The following is a 27,342-nucleotide window of genomic DNA, read 5'->3' as shown; positions in this document are numbered from 1 at the left end:
ATGTTTAGGTGTATAAACAAAGTATTTATTGGTTTCTGGTTATTTTATGAAAGTAAGTCTTTTTATTGGAGATGTTTCATCCAAAGTTTTTATCATTTTCCATATCTTAATTACCATGAGATTATTAAATGACAAGATTTAGTTATTAGAGATTTAGTTATTGTTTGTACTTTTAATTGGGGCATTTACTAGAATCTGGAAGTAGGGCTTCTGATCATTTACAGTAGCAGGATGTTACAAGAATGGGAGATACGTCACATCTCATTTCAGGAATAAAGTGTAGAATTCATGTTTATTTAGCATTTGTAGAAGTCACTAGACATGATAGTTCAAAGTGCCTTGAGCATGGAAAAGTATGTATTATTATTATTATATTTAGGTGAAGTCTATACATGCTGCAGTTTCAAAATAAGCCTAATAGCTGAAGATGTTATAAATGTGTGTTTCTTTTCCTGATTTTACTTCTGCCTTTGAGTTATTGTATAAAGAAAAAAATCCTTTGCTTTTGTATCTGGGACAGCTCTTGTGTATTTCTTTGATAAATGCAAGCTTGCTGCACTAAAGTTTAAAACTACAATATAAATGTGTAGTTTATCAGAATCTTCTACCACAAGGAAATAAGTAAAGCTGCATGTATCTACATTTGTGTGTTACAAATTGGATTTGAACAGCTTAAACGTCTAACAGTGAAATACTTTAGTGAACATGCTTACATAGACACACCACACAGTTTAAGCCTTCTCATGCAGTTATTTTCTCTTCATTGCAGACTCCATCTGGACGAGCCTCTCAACTACTGCTTTAGATTCTGTGGGCCTCTGAGGTCCTGAGAATAACAAAGAAGAGATCACTGTATTCTGCCAAGCTTTATGAGAAAATCATTCCTGTATATCTTTTTCTTTCTGTATTTTCCCTCTTTTAAATTGTCCTGCAACTACTTAAATGTTTGAAGCCATCCAGTTCTGTTTTTCTCCACAAGAGGAATAAAAACAATCCCACAATTCATCCAAATTTAAAAGCTGAAGCATAATCCAGTATCCAGTAAAATGTGAGATCAATTAATAAATTAGTCTTTATTTCAGACTCAGATTTTCATAGTAAGTACCTTAACAATGTTCTTCACAGAAAGGAACTGCACTGTAATTGACATGTATTCATTTAGGAGATGCTTTTATTCAAAGTGAGTTGCAAATGAAGTGAACCTTATAGAGTGAACCTCAGTTAGTTAGTAAACAAGTGTTAAAACCTAGCTTACAAAATCTAAGTGAAAAACAAGGGAAAGGTGCTCATTTAACCTTACCTTAACTAAAAACAATTTAGCATTAAAAACCACTAGTTTATTACCTATTAAGGAAATATTTACAAAACCGGAATTTTTTTTATATAACTTACCTAATATGATGACAGAGTAAAAGTATTTAATCTCATGCTTTTCTGAGGAATGGAAATAAAAATGTTTCTGATAGAATGGGAGCCTATGGTAACCAATACTGAATACACAAACAGGAAGCCCCTTCACATGAGGTTGTGCTTTTGAATTGAACCCCCCCCCCCCCCCCCCCCCCCATTCATTGGTCAAGAGTTCTGATTTCAATTCAAAAAGCATGATCAAGAATTATACAGTAGACATAACCCTTTTTGTAGCATCTAAATATTGTCCGATACCAGATATTCCGCAGGAGTGTTATGATATGCATTTAAGGCTTCTTGTCATGAAATACAGCAGAAAGTCCCAATGTAATAGGGTTGGAGTTCAAAGCACTAAAGAGTCCCATTAGTTCTTTGAAAGGCCCACTAAAAAGGGGTATACCATCAAACTCTGGCTAGATATAGGGGAAAATATAGGATCTTTAAAACATAAAAAGATTTATTTTCTCAAAAGGAAAGCATGCTTTTGAACAAGAATGAAGTTTTGTGGACCAAAGAAGGAAAAAGTAGCTGCCAAAAACAATAAGGTAATCCAAGCAAGCAATCTTCCAAAAAACAATCCAATAGTGAAGACAAAAAACAGAGCAAAATTGTCAAAAATTCCAGCAATCACAAAGCACAAGCAAAAGACACAAGTAAACTGACCAGCTCCCTAGCACATTCGAATGAACCACCAGGAACTGTGGGAAACTCTTACCATTATAGGGCTAAGGACAGACCCTGATGGTGATGGGCAGGTTGTTACATCATTTGTGGAATCACCCAGAAAAACACATGGAATATAACAAGGCTTAGACACATAGTCAATATAAAAAACAATAAATAATGAAAATAATAAACACAAATAATATTAACATAAAAAAAATAATCCAAGATGAGGAAAATAAACATAAAACTAGAAACCTGGAACTCCAGAAAATTCTCAAAATGCCCAATAAAGGGAGAAATACCATCACAAACCTGGCTAGTAACACAGAGGGCCATGTAGAATCTTTAACAATAAAAGATTGATTTCAAAAACAATTCTATTAAACAATGAAGCTGCAAAGAGATCCAAAGGTTTGGCATAAAATGCTTGAAAAGGCAAAGGCAATCCAGGGCAAACAAGTCTCAATCACAAATCCAGCAACTAAGTTATAAAACATAAGGTCAAAAGTTTTCATAATTTACAAAAATAATCAAAAACCATAATATACTGGAGGACTTACCACCACCACGAGTACATTCAATGAACTGCAAGGGACTGTGGTTTGCTGCCTTCTTTATAGGGCTGAGAGTAGGCCCTTTACAGTGATGGGCATTGCCTCTTGGCAACCCACCCACAAAACATATGGTATATAGGAGAAGATGCACAGATACATAGAAACTAAACACCAACAAATTTAACATAAACAAAGGAATCAAAAATTAACAAAACAGATGTAAAAACAGCATTTGAACCCTAACCAGAGGGGTAACTCTGGATACAACATAACAGCTGTTGTAAATTTTATGTGCTAAAATAAACAATTGTGAGATGCTTTTGGGGAGTTTGCCACACAAAAAGTATTACAGAGAAGAAGAAAGCTCCCTGTAAGCTTCACTCATGTTACTAGTTCAAATTAATTACTGAATAATAAGATGACAGATATTTTTGATTGTCGATGGTTTTGTGGGTTACTTCACTAAAAACTAGACAGTACAGCTGATGAATTTTACACATAGCATGACAATAATAATAATAATCTTCACAGTACTTTCTTTACCTGTTAAGATTTCTCAAGATGAATGATATTGTGGGGGCAGTTCATTCTCTTGCATAAGACAGAATTTGACTGTTTCTTAAATGTTAGTACAGTAAACATTTGTTACACTACAAAGACTTTTATTTTAAAAATGAAAAATAAGATCATAAGGAGCTTTACAAATAAGAAGCAGCAACTCAGTCCATCAAACTTGTTTGATTAACTAGTAACCAAGCTGTCCCAATGACACTTCATTAAAAGTTTTCCAGGTTAGAAAATTGTCAGTTATGGAAATCATTGTGATCAGCTGTAATTAAGTTTTTTACTTTAATTTCTAAGTGTCCTGTGGAGTAGCTGGGAATTGTTACTTTTTGAATAACTTACCCCTTTAGACCTACCATCAGACCCTTGTAATGGATGCATTGATCCAAATGACAGCTAAAATGTCAGTTCTTTGCGATATTCCAGCTAAATCATCAACATTTGCTCAGACTTAAGTGCACAGTAGAATGATCAAGGAATATCAGTGTAACTATTTGGCAAACAACAGATTGACTATGACCGCCTTTTCTTATAGTGATCTTGAGTCTTACAGGTTCATTTTCTTTAGGATCTGTGTTTTCTTTTTCATCAGATGTTAGCTGGTCTAAGCTTAATTGACATATGCAGTATTATAATATTTGCTGTGTCTGAATTGTTACACATGTGCATTATCTGTATTTATTATATCAGACACAAAATGTTGCTGATGGGAGAAAATTAGAAGGTGTCACGCATGCACATCAGAGAATCTCCTTACGGGCTCAGTCAAGTATGTAATAACCCACTGAGTTCTGAGGTTTGTTACATTTCTTTTTTTCCCTACAGTGATGAGAAACCGTCCAGTGAGGACAACTGACTCCACCCCTTTTGGTTCACTGTCTATAAAAGCCTCAGCTTCACAGAAGGAGGCAAAATTTTGGCAAGAGCGACCCGCCGGATAGAACTCCCAAGCAAACTGACCCTTAGTTGCAGGTAGAAAAGTCTTTTTTTTTTGTCGCCCAAACTCTCAAGGGCAAAGATGCTGAAGACTGTACCTGATGTTTTGTTAAAATGTTAAATGGGGTAACCCTGTTGGTGCCCCATATTTTCTTCCTGCATCTGTCCACAGAGGATTAAAAAAAAGAAGAAGAAAAACAAATGAAACAACGCAGTGATACATCAAAGGAATATTTTATTATATGTACAGAAAAAAAAAACTGAAAATAAAACATTATTCTCCTCTCCTTTTGCAGATGTTGAAGGACGCCAGTCTTCTAAGGAAGTATAGCCGGCTCTGTCCTCTCTTGCACAGGTCATCAGTATTGAAAGTCAGTCCAATTTATCATCTAGCTGCACTCCCAGGTATTTATAGGTCTGCACCCTCTGCACACAGTCACCTCTGATGATCACGGGGTCCAGGAGGGGCCTGGGCCTACTAAAATCCACCACCAGCTCCTTGGTTTTGCTGGTGTTCAGGTGTAGGTGGTTTGAGTCGCACCATTTAACAAAGTCATTGATTAGGTTCCTATACTCCTCCTCCTGCCCACTCCTGATGCAGCCCACGATAGCAGTGTCGTCAGCGAACTTTTGCACGTGGCAGGACTCCCGAGTTGTATTGGAAGTCTGATGTATATGTATATGTTATGTGATATCTGGGAGAGTACGGAAGGTTTAAGAATCAATGAAATCACCAAAGTCAGGTCAATGATATGCCAATCAAAAAAACAGCAAGGTTTCTGCAGCAAAGGATGAACTGAATTGTTCTGATGACTGTGAGGAGACAAGAGTTTGATAGTGTAACCGGAAGTAGAAGTTAACCAAAAAAGGGTCAAATCCGGGAGAATAGAAGTACGAGTCTTAAGGCGAAAATGAGGCTCAAGCTTGGTCAAAAACCAAGAACAAAATTCAGAAATTAAAGAAATGTTTGCAAAATGAGAGATTAAAAGAGCAATTAAAAGGAGGCTTTGAAAATTAAATTCAGTAACTCAAAAAAATCGAAAAAGAAAAACCACGAGTGTCAAATCATAGGATTGATACAGGAAGACTCATAAAAAAATTAAAAAAAAACAAACAATCTCAACATAGATATTCATCTGAAGATCGCTTTGTCAAATAAAACCCCAAGAAATATACATTTTATTTTAATTTTGTTTTTGTCCATTAGTTACAATGGGTATTGCCTTTGGTGTTCGGCTGGCATATTCATATTTTACCATTCATTGTTACTATTAATCTGTACAAGTGTTCTTATTGAAAAAGGGCTATATATGTATCTCTGCCAAGATAGTCAAAGGTGTTTCTGTGTTCAGCGGCTTTAACTATATATAACTGAAATAAATTGAAGAGTAAATAGGGGAATAGCAGTTCAAAAAGCAAGAGAGAGAACACGAGTGTTCATTCTCAGGTTTGTGTCTATTAATCCATCCGTTCGTCCATCTTCACACTGCTCAATACAGTTCAGGGATGCAGAGGCACATGGAAGGAAGCAATCATGGAGAGCAGAGCACATCCATCCACATGCCCACACTCACTCATACAGGCTCCAATTAGGTCTTTTAATTATCTTGCAATATTGCTCAACAAGGACATAAAAGTGGCAATCAAGTAAATGGGTCATTTAAAAGAAACAGACTGCCTCTTGTTTAAGTGTATGGCTGGACAGAAAGCCCAAGAAGACTTTAGCTGGTACTGTGATAAATAGACTGCCACTGGTAGATAAAACATTAACAATGTCAACAATGATAATAACAATATAAAAGAACGAGAATGAATGTATTTTTTTCCTCACTTTTTAATGCAGCACAAAAAGGGATAATTGTCAATATGCTTTTTATACTCACTAAAATCTACTTTGTCTCCTTCTTTTGTGCTACATTTCCAGCCTGAATTGCTTTTTTTGTGCAGTATTTAGTATTTATGCTCAGTAATGAGCCTCAAGTCCTTTAATCAGAAAATAAGATTGTGGCATATTTCAGATGAGGCAGAGCTTATTTTAATTCTTCCCAGCATGGTTATAAATGTGATCTCTGAAGTGCTGCCTCTTTTGAGAACAGCTTCTTATACAACGGGGCTTTAGGAGAATTTCTGGACTGCATTGTTACATATTATTTATGGTGAGCTCTAGACTCAGGCTCTTGTATCCTGAGCACCATGACAATTGATGAACCTAAGGTATTGTTTTCATAATCAGTCAAGACAACGTTAATCGTGTGTAGGTTTGCAAAGATTAATCTATTTCCCATTAATTACAAAACCACTCAAATTATGAATATAAGAAATAAAACTGATTCCTTTTTTGTTTCTTTTTAATTAGGAGGAAAATTGAGTTATGTTGAAGAGGACTGTTCTTTAAAAAATTAAGAAAGAAAACAATTATCTCCCATTTTAAAATACGGGGTTCACAACTGCAAATAGGATTTTTGTACTTTTATTATTCTACATCAATTGAGCATCTATGTTCTCGGCACTTTTATCGGCTAAAAACACTGACTTAGTTCAAGATGCTAATAGGATATTCCGTTTTTTTGTGCAAGTGCTAATGCAATTTAATTAACTGCAGCTCCACATATTTCATCTTCATCGGCTAGCAGTCTTGTGTACATTTTAAATATGCTACCTTGGGCTTCTGGATGATTAAAGCATAAAATTTATGTGGTAGAAATTTATGAGTTAAAAAAAAAATCAGAAAATGACAGATACTTTTGAACTGAAAATGAAGAAAGGTAAAAAAACAAAATGTGTCAGTTATTAAGTCTTTATCGAGGTTTATTAATCTTGTTTCTCAGATTTGAGAGTTGAAACAAAACAAGAGGTGAGAGAAAATTGTAGAAAGTGGAGGAAAACAAAGCTCAAGGCCACAAAAAGGAAATTACAACACTTCACACCATGTTTAAACCCTTGGTAAGGATGCTTTTTACCATTAGGTTGAGCCTTGGAAACTAAAAGGAAATGAAAGATGGACACCAGCACAGAGAGACAACATGTTATGCCATTTAAAGATGGATTCTACAGTGTGATATGGAGAGCTGACATGCACAAAGGCATTGTCAAATGGGCTAAAGCTCAGGAAATGACTAAAATTAACAAATCACATATATAAGGCAGTAACCAATCAAGTAGAAATCAGGAAATTAAGACTAAAGGTCAATAATTAATCAAATACCAATCTGGAAATCATTGCCAAAGTTCAACAACTGAGCATGCAACATTAGAAACCAAGTACAAAAGTTCCTAACTGGTGAAGTAAAAATCATCAAATCAAGGATAATAATCAGTAGAGGCCAAGTTAAAAGTAAAATCAGGAAACTAATGGAGAAACATGTTTGAAATCCCAATTAATTAAATTAAATTAATAAATGAGGAAAGTTGGCAATAACTTGTGAAAGAACAATAGCCAGAGAATAGAAATTTGAGAGAAAAGAACAAACAGCACACATTGTTTGACTTTCATTAATGTTTGTAATAATTCATTGCTAAATCTGAATACAATTTATTCTAACTTGATTTTGTTGATGTCACCATTTCTTGGGTCGGCTTTTCTGTTGCTGCACCTGTTTTGCTTTTCATCGTCATTCCGTGCGTCTGGTCACAATGATGCTGTTGATTTGTTTGACGCATGATACTACTAATGACAGGTGACCCATTGTATCAAGGTGGCCATGATATAAAAGATGGCCACTCATGGCAATGTGTCTGAACTAAGGGAAGAGGCAACAAAATGAAAGGAACAAACAAAAAATCATTTCGGGTTCTGAACTTTACTTTAGTCTGGTTTCTGGTTTTAGATTAACAGGCTTTAGAGATTTTGGTAAATTATTTAACAATGTACCAATCCTAGCTACAGTATGTTCAGCTATTCTTCTGTCTCATGTGTTAGTAGCTATCCACCCTCTAAAGAGAGCATAACAACAGCAAAGCCAAAAAGGACTTGACGTGTACAGCCAAATGAACAAAGAATGAGTAAGTGTGTGTTTATAAAAGAATATTAAATTCAGAGGGGGGTGTATTACAATCATAAAACTCTAAGGAGTCAGTAACTGGGTACGTAGAGATGGCGCCTAACTTTAAATTGGCAAAACTATATAATATATATAAAATGACACATATACTATACAGTATATATATTGTAAAATGAATAAACCTTGACACCAAAAGAGGTCTGGGGCAACCACCCATATACTTGAATAAGGCTGAAAGAACTGAGATTTAGCAACACAGAAGAGTACAGGTTGAGTCCAAAATGGAACTGAATACAAGTGGAGGTTGTCGGTGGAAGTGACATTCTTAAGGCCATAACCGGAAGTGATGTTCTTGTACCAGAAAACCAGAAGTGACATCCTCGGGGCCCAGGACTGGAAGTGATGTCACCTGGCTGGAACTGGAAGTGACGGCAGAATTTCCCATGTCTGGTCTGCAGAGATAAAAGAGAAAGGTTTACTGTACCCCACCATCCCCTGGCCTGGCATGGTGTTACCTTCTCTTGGTCCTTCCAGACTCCAATCTGCATGTGTGTGACAATATGTAATACTATATATTATATATAAAATAATATATATATATATATATATATATATATATATATATATATATATATATATATATTATTATACTGTATATATATATATATATATATATATATATAGACCTGGTTGATCCACAACCATTTTTGATATTCTGTTTATTTATTTGCACAGAATTACAATATATAAAAGTTATAAAACATATTTAGTAGAAGCTGGAATAAATTTAACAGGTCTTTCTTTGGGTAATTATGATTTAGAGTATGTTACCTTTTCTACAATTACGTCAGATTTACATTCTGGGTTCTGATTTATTCCTGCAACGTTAAAATTCTTCCTCAGAACATGTTTTCTTACTGTGTACAAAGCATTAAAATGTCAATAGCTGCTTTTTTCTGTTCTCTTTTTTTCTAAAACCTAAATATTTTCACTGTAACATCACTAATTATTTCACCTTTGGTGGATAGTCGAGCTTTCTGTGTACCAACTAGGCTTAGAGAAATCTCTTTGTGTACAAGAGTCCCTGGGCTCTTGACATTCATTGATCCATAGCCACCACTAGGATACAACATATCAGCACTGGTTTACAAGCACATCAGCTTCAATTGTTCATGTTGTAAGATTTTTATTGACAGTTGTGTAAATGTCAAAGGGTGAGATATTGCTAAGGCACTAGAGTTATCTTTCTCTTTTTTGTAAAGTGCAGGAAAGACACTCTTGGGCTTTTTCTGAAAGATCCTCATTAAACAGGGGACACACATTTACACTCAATGCATCAAAAATCATGAACTACACAGTCTTCTGGCTATTATTGTCCTCTGTCGTTTAAGCCAGCTAACAAATTAATCTACTAAAAATAGTCTATTGATGCCTACTGTGTAACATACTCTGTAGAATAAATGGTGATTAATTACAGTGAAACTCTTATAAAGATGTGGATTACTTTTTACGTAAATGAAATAATTAAGTAAATAAATAAGCACATTTCATTTAATGAATCAAAAACAGCAATGCCATTTATAGTAAAAGCCATATTAAATTAAAAAATATGTATTTTTTTTATTCATTTCCTATGCTCATAAAATATCCTCTACATGGGGTGCTGTGGCATCATTCTTTCATTGCCATTAATGCTCTTAATCAGTGGATAACTCAATGAATTCTTAATTTAATCCACTAACTTGTTTATATTTTTTCAAACTTACACTTAAGCTTTAGTCAATGCTGTGATATAATGCAATTTCCTCTAAAATTGCTTATAAGAAAATCATTACTTTTTCAGAAATATAGCAGGAGATTTGGTTGAGACAGGGATTGCTGCTAAAAATGAGTGGCACAAAATTGGGGCAGAGTCTGTCAGCAAGTGAAAACACATGTGTTGTAGTGATGGCACATTAGTCATGTCCATGCAGAGCAGGATCCTGTATAAAGATATCATGCCATGCCAACAGTTAGAAGGATCAGGACAAAGGTTAGAGAGACATGTTATGACCCAGCGACCTAGTCAGGAGTGTCTAAACAATGGAGTGTGAGAGAGAGACTGCAGTTAGGAAAGGAAATGCCTGAAATGACAACAAATGGGGGGAACACAATACAGTGGCACCATACTGTTTCTGTGTTAATAAAGGAAATGTATTTTTATGATTCAAAGTGTTATGTTTATAAATAACTAGGGGACTTATCCCCTGCTCGCTTTGCTCGCCAATCCCCGTGGCCTAAGCTACGTGCCAGCCACTTCACATCTCTGCCGCTCGTGTTGTGAAGAGGGGGCTGAATACACCCCAAGGAGATGCGGTCGTTCCTCAGAAACCCCCTCTTAAGCGGTGATACAGTGGAAAACAAATAGATTTTTTAACCTCCTCTTTGCTCGATCAGCTTCTGGTTTGCTGCTGCTGCCATGCCGAGTGACCTGCATCTCGTGCTGCACTTCGAAAATTTAAAAGCCTGTATAGCAGCTGTCCTTGTCATTTACTCTTTGTCTTTTATTTCCAGGCCCGGACGTGGTTAAATCTGTTGGCACAGTCTCGTCTCTCGGGGATGTGAGTTCATGATATTTTTTTACTTTACAATTTAAAAACGGAATAAGAATGTGAAAATCTAACAACATCACATTAAAGTTCGATAAATTCTGAAAAGAATGATACAAAACATATATATATATAGGTTTTAAAATAAGCCCAATTTAAAGCGTGACAAAAAACGTCACATAAAATCGTTGCACAAAATTGTTGCACTTTTAGGCTTAGGATTTTATATATAGAGAGTTATTTTAAATATATAGAGAGATCTTTTAAATTCTTCTGAGAAGTCTAATGTTTTTAATTTTGGTTTTGAACTTTTAATCTTTGTTAATGTAATTATAGTTACATTTCGAATTTATTGCAATGCCATGAAGTTTTGTAGCAGGCACCACCATTTTGTCAACCTGATGCAGCATCTTGTTGCTAGGGGCGTGGTCTCAGAAGTCACATGTGATGACATCACTAGTATGGAGTTGCATTAGGCACTTTGTCCAAGATTGTGGATAATTCATACCTAGCGTGTGTTCTCTTTGTTATATTCTCATTCAAACTTAAGATTCTAACGTTGCTATGTTTCTTCTCTTTTGAGTGTTGTCTAGCATTTAGGGCAAGGGCCTTAAACTCCAGTTATGGATGTTCACATTGGATACAGGTTTTCATTCCAACTAGTTTCACAATTACAAGCCAGACCTAGAAGAAAATAAAAGCTGGTATTTAACTGCATGGTTTGTTGTTCATTCTTCCAAGACAAATTGTAGGTTAAGGGCCTTGCTCAAGGGCCCAGCAGAGAAGGATCTCTTTTAGCAGTGATCAGGATTCAAAGCGGCAACCTTCTGGATACCAGCACAGATCCTTAGCCTCAGAGCCACCACTCCACCCTTTGCCTTTTACACTTCATTAATTACAGAAGACTGGTTAAAAAACAGGCAACAATTCAAACATAATTTGGCTATTTAAAAAGTGAAATAAGCAATTAAGAGTTCTAGATTTCATTAAATGCGTTAACTAAAACTAAGCCCCAAAACGTATTTGTTTAGTAGTAAATAATGGGTTCTAATTAAAATTTTGGTTCAAGAAAAAAACTTGCGTTTTAGGATAATGCAAGTAACATAAATGAAATATACTTTAATTTTGTAGGAAATGTGTCTTTTTCACGCATGTACTTTCCCCTAAAGGTATATATTCATTATATTTTTTACAAACTCACACCTTCTGCAAACATTTGTGTCACTAATTATTATATTACCACCAAACCTAATGCAACTTGATAAAAAACATTTCTTTTCCTGTGCAGTGAAGTCATAATGGTCGCCTAAGGGCTGGTATTTTTGCCTTGCAGTAGCTGGGCTTCCAGATGGAGGTCCTTCTGTGTGCAGTTTGTAGACTCTTCCTGAGTTTACGCTGTTTTTTTCAATGCTGATTTAATTTTCGTTGCACAGTTAAGAGGTACACTGTTACTGTATATTAATGTGACCAGTGTGCCAGAGAGTGGGTATGTGCATGTCTCTGGCACATCATGACTTCTTTCATCCTGTCGGAAGTTGTTAGAAGACAGTCCAACATCTGTAATCGGGTGCTGTAATAAGCAGATTCTTTTATATCACACCATTCATATCAAATGTAATCTCAAATAACTCAATAAAAACTGCAGGCAGCTGTTGAGTTCAATATATAAATATCATACATTGTGTTACATAAAAATACTGATTACCAAAAATGTTATGAGGTGAAAGATTTTATGCAAAAATAGAAAGCAAGCTGTTGCGCCAGTTCAACAGTTTAAGGCAATTCTGTCTTTTCAATCTTGAGAAGAGAAGACATTGTCATACACATTATCCTGAAGGTCACTGAAACTTTTCGACTAAACTGTGAAATAAGCACATAAGAACAAGAGAGGCAGCTGAGGAAAAGTGCTTAAATGATTAAATAGGAAGTATTCCTTCGTAGAACTCTCGATGAAAATTTGTAGTCTTATTAATAGAGTGGACATCCAGCCATTGTTCAACATATTGAGTTATGTTTACTTTAGGTAATATTTAATTAATTTATCTGCTTCAGTTGAATGATCTCTCTATAGGTGCAGTGCTCCTCATGTTTAATCTCCATTCTTTATGTTATTGGTAACCAGTAGTTAATCCGTATAAAACTGAGTATCTGAAAGTTTTCATTTCCACAGCGCAGCATCAAAAGTGCTAGAGGGTGAAAGTATCCTCATTTTCAAATGCTCAGATGTGATTGTTAATTAATCTATCCATAATATGAACCAACGTGGGCGTTCCCAAATGATATGGTTTTCTCCAATTTACCTGTTTCCTTGGATTTTCACAAACCCAATTAGGAAGCATATTCTCCTTATGTCTCTTTTGTCCCTTTAACCTACCGCTTAAATGTTATTTCTCACCCAGTTTATTTGTGGCAGCACACTAGCAGTTTTTTGTTCATTTGAATAAAACAGGTGCTAAAATGAAACTATGGATGTTACAGCATATTGCCAATTTAGCCAATTGTAATTTGTTATCTGAGTGCAGAAGTAAGACTAAAGCAAAGAAAAAAGGAAATAGTTAAATTTACATTTTTTTTTAGTTTTTATTGCACTGATCCTATTTGGGAAGCAAAATCTGTGATCTCAATCAAATATAAAAACATTTTGTTCTTTGTAGCTATGCCAAGGGATCTGGATAAAGTGCAAATATTTACTGTAGATATCTTATAATCACAAATATACTGTGTAATGTTTGTTTCAAGATACGCTATTTACAGTGATCAAGTCATACTTAAAGGGTTGCAGAAGTCAATAATGCACTACATTTGCTTGTTTGATTCAAAAATTGAGTTAGTTTGAGGAAGTACTTTATATGCTGTGGTTATTTTTTATGTACGAGGTATAGCAGGGCTCAATCAGCATGCATTTGTGAAAAATGATACCACTATGAAAAATTCCAAAAATGCTAAGTTTCATAAACTGAGCTCTCTGATTTACTTTATGATTTGTGCATTGATATTTTTCCTCTTCTCCACAACATTATATCTTCCAATTACTGTTGTCTTTTTAAAAAAAAAAACAAACATTAAGAGTCCTCTTGGAACTCTCTTCCCTTGCCATTCTTTGCCAGATTAGCTATTATTTAAATGACTGTCCCTCACAATAACTTTAGATGTGCCCTGCTTCCTTTTACTGTACCTGTTAACTGCTGGACTAATGGAAGAGCCTTAATATTAAGGTTGCTCTAAAATAATAAATGACCTCTAATGAAGCTTTCCACTCTAACACACAACAGATTTACGGGTTGTTGAGGGTAGGGTGTCCATGCTGGACTTGGAGTTACACCATTGGTCCTATATCTAGCACCCAGTCTGAAGCAGGTTTATCCCCTCTGTGGATCCCATTCCTTTCTGCCTCTTCCATCTCTGTCTTTCATATTGTTAAAGCTAAATTCCAATGCCTCCATCCTGGGCCCTTTAGTATTATATTATATGTCCTGAATATTTTCCCCATCTTGAAAGCATCTCTGTTCAATGTACTTGCACTTTCAGAAATGATGATTGATGGGTCTTCTGGCCCTGTTGCTAAATGGACAGTTTATGGTGCTTCAATCTGTAGACGGGTGTCTTGTAAACCTTGCCACCACTTCTTAATCTTTTCATTCCCAGAGCTCACTGTTTCGGCTGTGCTCCTTTCCTCAGTGTGTCCAGGAATTGTTGACTTATATATACTGCTAAAAAAATTAAAGGAACATTTTTTAATGAGAGTATAGCATCAAGTCAATGAAACTTCTGGGATATTGATCTGGTCAGTTAAGTAGCAGAGGGAGTTGTTAATCAGTTTCGGCTGCTTTGGTGTTAATGAAATTAAAAACAGGTGCACTAGAGGGGCAAGAATGAAACAACCCCCAAAACAGGAATGGTTTAACAGGTGGAGGCCAATGACATTTTTCCCTCCTCATCTGTTTATTCACTAGTTTTGCATTTGGCTACAGTCAGCATCACTACTGGTAGCATGAGGCAATACCTGGACCCTACAGAGGTTGCACAGGTAGTCCAACTTCTCCAGGATTGCATGTCAATACGTGCCATTGCCAGAAGGTTTGCTGTGTTTCCCAGCACAGTCTCAAGGGCATGGAGGAGATTCTAGGAGACAGGTAGTTACTTTAGGAGAGCTGGACAGGTCTGCCGAAGGTCCTTAACCCATCAGCAGGACCAGTATCTTCTCCTTTGGGCAAGGAGGAACAGGATGAACACTGACAGAGCTTACAAAATGACCTCCAGCAGGCCACTGTTGTGAATGTCTTTGACCAAACAATCAGAAATAGACTTCATGAGGGTGGCCTGAGGGCTCCACGTCCTCTAGCGGACTCTATGCTCACTGCCCGGCACCATGGAGCTCGATTGGCATTTGCTGTAGAATACCAGAATTAGCAGGTCCACCACTGGAGCCCTGTGCTTTTCACAGATGAGAGCAGGTTCACCTTGAGCATATGTGACAGACGTGAAAGGGTCTGGAGAAGCCGTGGAGAACGTTATGTTATTCAGCATGACCGGTTTGGTGGTGGGTCAGTGATGGTCTAGGGAGGCATATAGTTGGAGGGACGCACAGACCTCTACAGGCAAGAGAGTAGCCGCTAGACAATGGTACCTTGACTGCCATTAGGTATCGGGATGAAATCCTTGGACCCACTGGGTCCTGGGTTCCTCCTGGTGCAAGACAATGCCTGGCCTCATGTGGCGAGAGTATGCAGGCAGTTCCTGGAGGATGAAGGAATTGATACTATTGACTGGCCCCTATGCTCACCTGACCTAAATCCAATAGAACACTTCTGGGACATTATGTTTTGGTCCATCCGACACCGCCAGGTTGCACCTCAGACTGTTCAGGAGCTCAGTGATGCCCTGGTCCAGATCTGGGAGGAGATCTCCCAGGACACCATCTGTCGTCTCATCTGGTGTATTTCCTTTAATTTTTTTAACAGTTTTTATTTTCTGCTCCAACTCTTCAGGGCTGTCATAAGATGGTACAGGTGGTCACCAGTGGGTGGTCCTGTTCTTATTTTCATTGTTTCCTTTAACTTTTCTCTTGTTGACAGTTTGGACTTTACTATTAAATATTATTTTAAAATTAATCTTTTCTTCCATCATTCTTTATTAAATTCAATAAACATATGGTCACAAAAATTAAACTAAACTCTCTAATGTATGCTGACCTTGTGAATGCACACATTATCTGCAATATAATTGCCAAAGAAATGTTAAGGAGAGAGAAAACCTGAAAAGATAGAAAAGTCTGGAGGCTGGATTGGACATGAAAGATGGCAATCTGAGAAGAAACTAGAGGATGATGAGAAAGGATTTGTAGATTATTTGGTAGTTGGAGTTTAGTGACTCTAGAGTGCTACTGAATTATCCAGATGCAGCAGATATGAGTTTACTGATGAGAACATTGTCACATGAAATGCTATGGCTCCTACTCCAGAGGATTGTTATTCATGGTGTAAGGTGGATCAAGATCTGAAGGTCAATATGGACAAGGAATTTGGATAAGTTAGGTAGTTAATCAGGGAAGATGGCCAAAAGATCAGTCCGTGAAATAGGAAAATTACATTTAATAAAACAAGGCAGGGAAAGTATTTGGGTGGAAGAGAAGGATATATGGGATACAGATTTTACTCTGGTAAGTATTGTAGGATTCGCTACTGGCTAAGCGTTTCATTAAGAATATGTACCTGAAAAATTACACTATAGAAGTTAGTTACAGCACCAAATTGTTAACAGAATGTAAGGAACTTTGACAAGGAAAGAAAGGTTTTTTGTACTTGGAATGAAAGGAGTGGTTTGGAAGAAAAGTACATGAATCGGTTAATTTCACATGTATGCGTTGCATCAGAGTCTTGACTAAGAGTGATAAAGTGGCAGAAATTTTATGATTAGGAAATGTATAATACATTTCTGAAGCTTTCTTCTGGAGTAGAAAACAGTACAAGCTCAACAGTCAAAACAATGTCAATACAGCCCATAAAAAAGAGAAGAATGACTCTACCAGCTAAACCAACAAAAATTTGTGTAAAAATGTTCGTGACCGTTGCCCATAATGACTCCAGTGGCACAGGAAAAGTAATGCTTTTTAAGTGAAAAATTAAGAGTAAAGAAAGCTGTATCTGTGTGATTAGATAGATAGATAGATAGATAGATAGATAGATAGATAGATAGATAGATAGATAGATAGATAGATAGATAGATAGATAGATAGATAGATAGATAGATAGATAGATAGATAGATAGATAGATAGATAGATAGATAGATAGATAGATAGATAGATAGATAGATAGATACTTTATTAATCCCAATGGGAAATTCACATTAGAGTGTGACTGAGGGTGTTCAGTTCTTAATACTTCTTGAAGACATGAAGGATGTGTTGACACCTTCAGTTTGGGATGATGATATGCAGGCGAGTGATGTGCATGGCAAATTAAAGCAACTAGGACTTGGTTACATATTCCAAACTTAAAGGCAAAGTTATAAAGAGGACAGGAAATACTAAATATCAAAGTTAAACATAACAGAAAAAAGAAGCAGGGATAACAAAACTGGACTGTAGATTTTGGAATATACAGAGATCTAGGTTATCAAAGTATCTGAAAGAGATGTGATACCCTGAAAGGCCCAAGCAAAAGCTGAAACAGGGTTACCAGCAATTCAGTCCAGTCCGTTTTCAGCAAAGTGTGTACGTGTTTTTTTCTTAGCTTCCAATCTTTGTAGCATTTGCTGTTTTGCCAATACAGAACACAATTCTGGTGATACTTGCAATAGAACCTTCCTAATTGCTCTACATTCTAAATGACCTAAAATTATACTATAACTAGAATGTATCTATGCATAAAGTGAAAACAAACATACTAGTAGAGAAATGTCATCATAAATATGCATTTAAGTACTAGTGTGTTTTATATTAAACTCACCCCAAAAATATATTGCAACAAAGCAGAATTACAACTAAAGTGGGACAGTAAAATCATCATAATGGAGTGAAGAGCATTAGCTTTTGGGGGTAAATTGATGTTTGTTAGCGCAGCAGGATAAAAATCTCTCCTTCTTCCAATTTGCAAGATGGATGAGAAGTACGATGTTTTAAGTTTGAGCCAAATAAGGGACCAGGCGGTATGTTTGAGCATTGTCTGAATGAACAGACTGTATGTGTCACTGAAACGTATTTGATTCTACTGTATTTTGTTTGTGATTAACATGATAATAATAAAGATAAGGATCTGCCAGACCCAAGTTAACGTATTACTAGAATACAATAATATGCCATTCATACTTCATTCTAATGTAAATTTTTAAGATAATATAACTGGATTTTGCTTTTATTCTAATAATATATGATATGATTTAACACAGAAAAAATATTCGTAATTAATTCATCAATGATTGCATTTGATAGTAGTGTTGTATATGATTGTTTAATGATGCTTTTGTCCATTGCTTTATGTTTGGGTGTTGATTGCTATGGTCTGCGTCTTTTGAGACGTATGACGGCCAGAGGGAGGGGTGTGGTTTAGAGGCACGCTGTATGGAGAGTTGGTTAAACAAGGTTAACAATAAACAGCATTTGAAACGTTATTCTGAGTGTGTCGCTACTTCAATCTAGAAAACACTACAAGTAGGCAATGTGGTATAGTGGTTAAGGCTTTGAACTTCAAATCTTGAGGTTGTGGGTTCAAATATAACTGCTGACACTGAACATTTTCCTCTGATGATGACACCTGGTAGGCTGTCAAAAGCTTAGGAATGAAAAACTATTTTAAGATTCATTTTCTCCCTTTGTGGATTTCTAGCTATTTATATATAATCAGATCGCGATTCAGTCTTATGAATGTAATACTCAGATCTTCACCCTGTCAAGTAAGTGAACCAGCCTCCATGTCGCATCAGAGGCTTCACCTCAAGCATTGCTGTCTGAGGTTTGATCCTTGTAAAAGGACACCTGATGAGCCGCAATTAGGGCAAAACACGTGTCGAGTACTCTTTATATTATTTGACAGTGTCACTCATGTGTGTTTAGGAGACAACTAAAGGGCTTGAGTACATATAATTTCACACCGGACCAGGGGGTGGCGAAGTGCACTAATTCTCCCTCTCGATCTTTTACAGACCATTCTAGGGAAATATCGCCCGGCTCAGGGGCAGACAATGACGTCACTTCCGGTTCCGTCCTGATGACATCACTTCCTCCACTGGCCTTTAAAGACCAGTTCTTGCTCCCAGTTAGTCAGTTCTGTTTTGGACTCTGTTGTATGAACATGTCTGTGCTTTGGCATCAATTTTGCACCCAGGAAAAATTATATGGGTGGCTGCCCCAATCCTTCACAATGTCTTATGGCCGTTCTTCTTTCAACAGGTACTGTATCACATGTCTCTGATCTTCATCTCACAACTGAGAACATGTGGCGGATGTTTGCTGACTGACCAACCAACCACAAGTGTTACCTGGTAGGTAACCTTCCAAATAATTAGATTGTGATTCAGACCTATTAATATATATACTGTATATATATATATACATATATCCATCCATCCATTATCCAACCTGCTATATCCTAACTACAGGGTCACGGGAGCCAATCCCAGCCAACACAGGGCACAAGGCAGGAATTAAACCCCGGGCAGGGCGCCAACCCACCACAGATATATACAGTATGTATATATATATATACTATTTTATCTCTGTATATTTTGTGTTGTCCTTGCTTGCTGCATCATATTTTATCTTTTTACAATTATCTTTTTTATATCTTGTGTTGTATGTTGTATCAATACTAACAAGCAAAGCACAAGGGCATATGAGCTTGGGGGGCCTACTCGGGGCCGTATAGATTTTAAAAAATAACAGTGGTTTCACAGTCTCAAGACAGTGGCTTCAAGGTTCAATGTCTCATTACCATTAACATTGACCTCAGTGGCTGACGACGAACTATATGCTGCTGCCAATCTTCTCAATGAACGCTATAGCACCGACATTTCACCACCGTTTTCCACTCAGTTGTTGTCATTTCGTGCATGTTTTCAATCCATTCTGTCAACCAAGTCCACTGTTTTCAAAGTAGCCGAACTGTTGCTGATAGATCACTGTGCACTGTCTACTTTCAGTGACATTTACACATCTTACATGTTACTGCTGACTGTACCAGTGACAGTTGCTGCGTGTGAACGATCGTTCTCCAAGATAAAACTCATCAAAAATTACCTCAGAAGCTAGTGGCTTGCTTGGCAGTACTCTCAATTCTCTCAATCAAAAGCAAGCATTCCAGACAACTTGACGTGTCAAACATTGTTGAAACTTTTGCACAAAAGAAGGCATGCAAGCAAGTAGTTTAAGGTACTAGTGATATTAAAAGTAATATGATTTGCGACTTGTCAGTCAGTGCCATTTTTGTAAGCTTGAACAGTTTAACATATATGTAATCTGTTTTATTGTGTACCTTAGTATGGCTTACTGTGCATTAGTCTCACTACTGTGAGGATTTGTGAGCGTGACCACTTTATGATGTCCATTTTCCCAGAACTTATGTAAAACAGGTCGATTGTGTAGTAGTATGCTAGTAATCAGATCCGCATTTTACATATACTGTATTTATGTACTACTACTACTACTACTTCCCACACCTCCCACATTCCATTCCCACAATTTATTTTATTTTTGCTAACTTACAGCGGCTGTAATAATGTGATTAAAAAGGTTATTATAAATTCCATGTAGACAGCTGGTTTGATTGCCACCGGCGTGTGATCTGATAGTGACGCGGTCACGAATGTCACTGGCCAGCTAGCCCCTAGGATCTAGTTGCAAATAAATTACTAACAATTATGCTAGGCAGGAGGGGCCCACCTCAGGGCTCTGCACAGGGGCCATCAGCAAGTTATTAGTACACTTTAGTGTACCTGGCCAATAAAGGGAATTCTGATTCTGATGATATGTGACCACATTCACCTGCCTACTCTCCAATTAGAAAAAAAAGGAACATAACCAGATGTATCTTAAGTATTGTAAGTCACCTTGGATGGAAGCATCAGTCAAACAACTAAATGTTATTACTACTGAAATGTTTTTTCCACCTTCATCGCTTGCAAACATTTATATGAGTTTGCAGGAATAAAATTTTGCGCAAAGTTTTTTAATATCATTTTGATATCAGCTATACATAAAAACGGGTGTGCAAATGAGAAAAGTAAAACCAAATATTGCATCCTTAAGCCATCTCTTTGAAATGTTGAATATTTCATGGCAATTGGAGTGAGTTCATTTCTTCATCTATTTCTGTGCTGAATGCATTTCAATTTGAGCTGTATGGGAAAAACATAAGGGATTTGCCTTTGAATGTCCTGTCTAAAGCCTAGATTTGAGTGTAGAAAACAAATGTCACCAAAGAAGCCAAGTATCCACTCTACGGAGAAATACAGAGCTGTAGTTTCAATAACAGGTGCTTTTACAAACATAGGAAAAACACACGTAGTTCTACTTGCCACTGAGGTCTAATAAATATAATGTGCATAGATCTTAACTGGATTATTTAGCTGACAATATAAAATCTGAATCTTGTTTATTTGCTTTAATACAGTAATTCACAAAAATGTTTAATTTTGTGGAGTCTTGCATGCTGCATATACTATAGCAGGAGACTGCTATTTGATGCTGCAGCCTGAATAATGAAGGCATACGAGGTGCCCTATAAATTTGACAATACATATAATTTTAATGATACAATCAAGCTGCCTAAATGCATCTCCTCTTTTATCTCAATTAACTGGTTTTGTTTTGATGAGTGGCAGAAGGAGGGGGTCAGTGTGAGTTGCAGCAAGCAGAAAAAGCCAATGAACAGAAGGATCCTGTTAGGTTTATCCAGACTCTAAGCAGCACAGCTTCCAAGGGGGAAAAAAGCTTATTTAAATAATTAGGCTTACGTTTGCTGTGCACTGCACATTCTCACATTCTCCTATTATTTCTTGACCTTGTGCCAGTTCCTCCCACTTAAAATATATTTTTTTTTCCGATTTGTAAATGCAGTCCATGTGCATCATCTTAACAAACAGAGACAAAGCCAGAAGCGCCCCCCCCCTTCTTGTTTTTTAATGAACAGATTACTCTCCATCTTGTGTTCTGCTTTATTAAAATTGTGATCTTCAATATTCCATGCAAGTAGTAAAGCAATTAATAAGGCAGCAAAAGATGTACTAAAAGTTTATAAATATAAATGCTTTCCATAACAAAAAAAAATCTTGGTATGACAATTACATTTTATTTTTAATCTGTTGCGGGAGGAGGTGTTTTGTAAAATGAACTCAGACACTCATATTGATTTATATTCCGTCTTCTTTGATGTTTTTTTTTGAGTTAGTGCTTTATTTAGTTTTCACTGTTAACTACCTCAGTAACTCACAATGAGCAGAAAGTGTAATTTGTCTACCATATTAAAAATCATGTGGGCTGGTAAGAAGAAACTACAGGATAGAAGCATCTATCTATCTATCTATCTATCTATCTATCTATCTATCTATCTATCTATCTATCTATCTATCTATCTATCTATCTATCTATCTTTACATTTTTGAGAAGGTTTCTCTGTCACTGTCTGTCTGTCCAGCATCCTCTTAAATAGAAAAAGCTGCCTAACTTCCAAGGTAATACTTTTACTCCACAACAACATCGATCCATCCATTATTTTGTTTTCTTCATTGCACGGCTCTGTCAGCATTGGCTGCCTAGGATGATTCAAACCTAGATGGGCACTCGTCCATCACTGGTTATATCTCCAGGGCCAAGTAAAGTATGCCAATTAAATTAACCTATAAGCTGTTTGAAACTCTGGGACAATGTGTCATCTCCACTATGAAATTTCCCTTTTCAAAAATTAAATTCTTGTCATTGGTCCAATACCCCTTACCTACTGCAACACTATGAAGACTTTTCTCCAGCCTTATATGAGTGTCCATGTTTATGATATCCGTACATTTTTCAAAGGTTGTCAATAGCTACTGAAATATATAGTAATTTCTAATTGCAAACTGGTAAAGTGTGAGAATGTCTGTTGACATCACAAGCACATATTTTGGCAAATGGGAACTTTCCCTTGAGTCTTAATTTTCATAACAATTGAATTATGCAAAATTACATGTTTCTGTCAATAAATATACAAGCAGTCTGACACAAAAGCATTCCTTCTATGTCATTTAATTATTAATAACATCACATACAGTACAAAGCTGAACACTGCATATATAAGTTACAAGAGTTAAGAGTTTTAAATATCATGGTATTTTATTATTAGCACTTGTAAACAAAATGCTGATAGATTATGAAGGATTGGAGTCCCTGGTGGGAGCATCTCTGCTTATTCTTGGGATGAGTGTTTATGTTAGTGGAAGAGCTGCGTAAGAACACAGCTGGTGATGCCAATTGCGCCATCAGAGTTGTGACCAATCCAAACTGCCATCCAGCTGCATGATAGAATGGATGAACTTTCTGTGGGTGTGACTGAATGTGGGATGGTGGGCGGAGTCAGGCTGGGGTCGCTGTTCTTTTTGCAAGTTGACAGCCTCCGATCTGTCTATAAGACAGATACATGACTTTTCTCGTCTCCCTGACAACTGTATTCCCTTCATTTTAGTTCCTGCAGACCTAGCACATACTCTTAATACACTACAAAGTAGTAAGTGCTTTACTAAAATTACAGTAATTTTTTTTTGTAAAATTCATGAAAATAAAGTTATGCAATACAAGCATACAACACAAGAAGAACCGTAATTGTGATTTTCCCATCAGCTCCCCAAAAAGATAACAGCTTAAACAAATTTACGTAGATATTTTCACATTAGTTTAGCCAAATGTTAAGTTCAACATGTCAAATTGAACCATAGTACTCCTCTGTAACTTAATTTCTAGTCTATATACAGTATATTTATATATATCTCTCTATTATCTAAAAAAAAAATCCTGCGACAAAATGAGACTTTTATGAAGAGATTTTTTCAAGTCCCATCAGACGAGACTTTGGCCATGAGATTTTTTTCAAGTCACGCCCTCCTCTCAACCGTATTCAACCATGCACTTAGTACTCTCACCTCTCATTTGTGTAAATGCTTTTGACAGACACAGTTCTTGCTCTCTCAGCTCTTATAAATTTTAACATTTTCTTTACTTTAAGTTCCCAATTAAACAAGACGTATTATGCCCAAATCTTATTGAAGAATTTCATCACAAAGGGTTATCAACAGTAAAAATTAGTACACAGGCAATCCTAGCACAGAGAAACAATTAAGTCAAACGAATTAACGCCACAAATGTTGATCGGTTACATGGCAAATTGGTTAAATGCGTATCTATAGACTATGCTGAAACAGTTGGTGGTGATCGTGCAGAAGATGAAAATATCAACTCAAAATATCCTGAAGAATAACTACAACCGTTAACACCATCCGGTCTTCCTCCGCACAAATTACTGTAGAAAGAAGGATGTATCCAAGAAAGGTAATGTAATACATCTTCAGGGGATAACATTAAGCAACAAAGGAGATCTTGATATGCCATTCATATTAAAACATTAACAGTTTCCAGTTAGAATAGCTTTTGCGAAGAAGGTTTACAAATCTCAGAGCCAAACATTCGAAAAAGTCGTTTTATTTAATAGAGAGAAAGATTCAATCATGGGCAATGTCAAGATGAAAGTCCAAACACAGAATCAAAATTCAATGCGATATTGACGAAAATTTAATTGAAAAAATTGTTTTTAACTTTAGTTTTACAGTAAAAGTGTAAGTTTAAAAAGTTTTTGTGTGTTAATTTCAAAGCCAAACAGAACAAAATCATATTACGCAACAAATAAATCTAACGCAATATGAAACATAATTTACTTTATCCGCATCCCCATGTGTGACTAGCTTGTGGCACAGGCCCGGGGGTTGGCGAGTGAAGTGAGCAGGGGACAAAGCCCCCTAGTATATACATATATATATATATAAAAAGCTAAGGTTTATCCATCTGTCATGAAAAATCTCATGCATCCCTTGGCCTTGAACCTTAACTTTGGTCTTAATTGACATGACATGTGCAACATGACCCAAGAATTGCAGATGTAGTCTACCTCACCTACATGATTGAGCTTTGAGTCCTTCTTGCTGCCACCCATCCAAGCTTACAGGAAAAGAGAGGTTGTGCAAGCACATAGCATTGCTGATATAAAAAGGACCGAAGCAAACACAAATCATTCCCTCCAAGCACAACAAACAGCCATACATGACCAAAGAATTAGAGACATTATTGAGTCCATTGTCTGCAAAGCGATGGCAAGATGACTTGATATGGCTGCCATGAAAAGACCAAATGCACCAGCACACAGCACGTCTATCAGGAAGAGAGCTACAGAACATCAGCTGGCAGGGAAGGATACAGCAGCAACCTCAGTGGAGTGACCTGGAGTGGTGTGTTTCATGAGCAGTCCTTCTTCAAGGACTTGAGGTCCAAGTATCATTAGTGTTTAATTTAAAATTTCTCAAATTGCTCCAAAACTTACCAGAATTTTGAAAAAAATCATGGAGATGTTAACAGAAAAATGATGATTATTATCCATTCATATATTTTGCAACCAAACTTTTTCCCCATATAGGGTTTTAAGGACCAGAGCCTATCTTGTCCTGGGGAAATTTAGAGTTGTCCTAAAATACACACCTTTGGGATGGGATAGAAAGCAGAGCTGGAAAGAACTTGCCTGGATGATTTGTAAACTCCTCAAATATCCTGGGCCAGGATTTCAAAGCAGAAATGTGCCAATGTGAGGCAACGTGCACTGTGCTGTTATAATAGTAACTAATACTGATGGTTTATTAAAACACTGTTTATTTAGATTTAGATTTACTTATACTCCAAAGTCTTAATGCATATTAAATGATGCTGCTAATGTGTGAGTAAAAAGTGCACTTGATGTCACCTCTGTATTAGGTATATAACTCTAAGAAGCCTTCATTTAAGAAACCTTATTATCTAGCACTTTCTGTTGAATTCCACAATAGCTAAGTTGTTTAGAGTGTGGTTAAATACTGTGCCTCTTCAAGCCACTTTACTGGGTGGAATGGTGGTGTTTGTGGTTAGCACTGTTGCCTCATAGCTCCAGAGTCATGACTTCGGGTAATGACAGGGATTAGCACCCATACTGACAGTTTGGATTATGCACTCTCTGTCTGTGTGGCTTTCATTTGGGTACTCAAGTTTTTACTCAACATCCCAAGGGGGGTAGTTTAATTTGTAAGTTTTTCTACTATGACAATGAAGATGAAAATGGGGAAGACAGAACTATGGTGTAGAACTTGAATGAGTCTCTCATTTTTCTCAGCATACTCCAATTGTGCAAAATGAACTATGAGTGACTTTGGATAAAATCACCTTCTAAATATAGACACATTAGAAACTTACTTTTCAATTTAAAAACCATTACAGTCTGACAGAGCTGCTGGATATTTATATGGAGCAATCCGTGAGCAAAGGGTTAAATTATTGTTAAAAGTACTGTAGTAGTTTTCCTGAAGATAACAATTACCAGTTTCAGCTCTCTATTTGTTTTTATGTTGTCTCTGTTATTGCTTATTCATTCTTTTCCATTGCCAAATCTATCTATCTATCTATCTATCTATCTATCTATCTATCTATCTATCTATCTATCTATCTATCTATCTATCTATCTATCTATCTATCTATCTATCTTGCCACGACTGTTATTTATAAAAAATATGCCAGAGTAAACACAAAGAGGCATAAACTCTCATTCTCACTAAGGAAGACCAATGTATGTCTTTCTCTCCTTCTCAGAGAGCAAAGTGTTGTTTGAAAGAATGTGAACTACACCTCTGTTCCTTTTCAATGCTCCCAGTGTAAAGGACTTCCACTACGGAGTGATGGCAGTCTGATGGCACAAGAGTTAGTTGGAATGGATTCCATGAAATGACATTTTCATGCAATCCTTTCTAGGATAAGCTGGTATTAAAACGGATGGGTCAGAAAACTTGGCTCCCTTTGTTGCCTTTATTTGTCTTGTTTTTCATGTTAAAATTCAGTTTCTCTTTATAGTTTGTTCATTTAAAAGCATCTAAATAACATAACATTCTTAAATCCACTTAATGTAATTTAGGGTCACTGGGCTGGAGCCGATTCTGATAGTACTTGACTCAAAACAAGGATTAGGCCTGAACAGGGAAACAGTCCATCACATGAACCACCCATGCAAACAGGGTCAATTTGGAATTGACATTTTCTGCATAGCTTAATGAATTTGAAAAAGAAAACCTTCAAGATTGAATATACAATATTTATAATTATTTATTATTATTTTTGTGTATGAACCTGCAAATATCATGCCAGTATTATATGGGTAGCTTTGGAGTTAAAATTATTATACAGCACATTTAGAAATTTAATAAGTAGGCCAAAGGTGTGACTTACCATCTGATGAGCAAACAGAATTGTACTTGTTCCATGTCCTACTAGTTTCAGTTCATAATATTTTTTATAACTAAATCTTGGATCACTTTTTATTCCACTGTGTGAGTGGATGCGTGGGCATGTGTGCATTAAGTCTTGGTATAGCATGACT

The sequence above is a fragment of the Erpetoichthys calabaricus genome, chromosome 10, assembly GCF_900747795.2.
Source record: "Erpetoichthys calabaricus chromosome 10, fErpCal1.3, whole genome shotgun sequence".
NCBI lineage: Eukaryota > Metazoa > Chordata > Cladistia > Polypteriformes > Polypteridae > Erpetoichthys > Erpetoichthys calabaricus.
The sequence above is the reverse complement of the archived record's forward strand: the minus strand, read 5'-3'. Positions refer to the sequence as shown.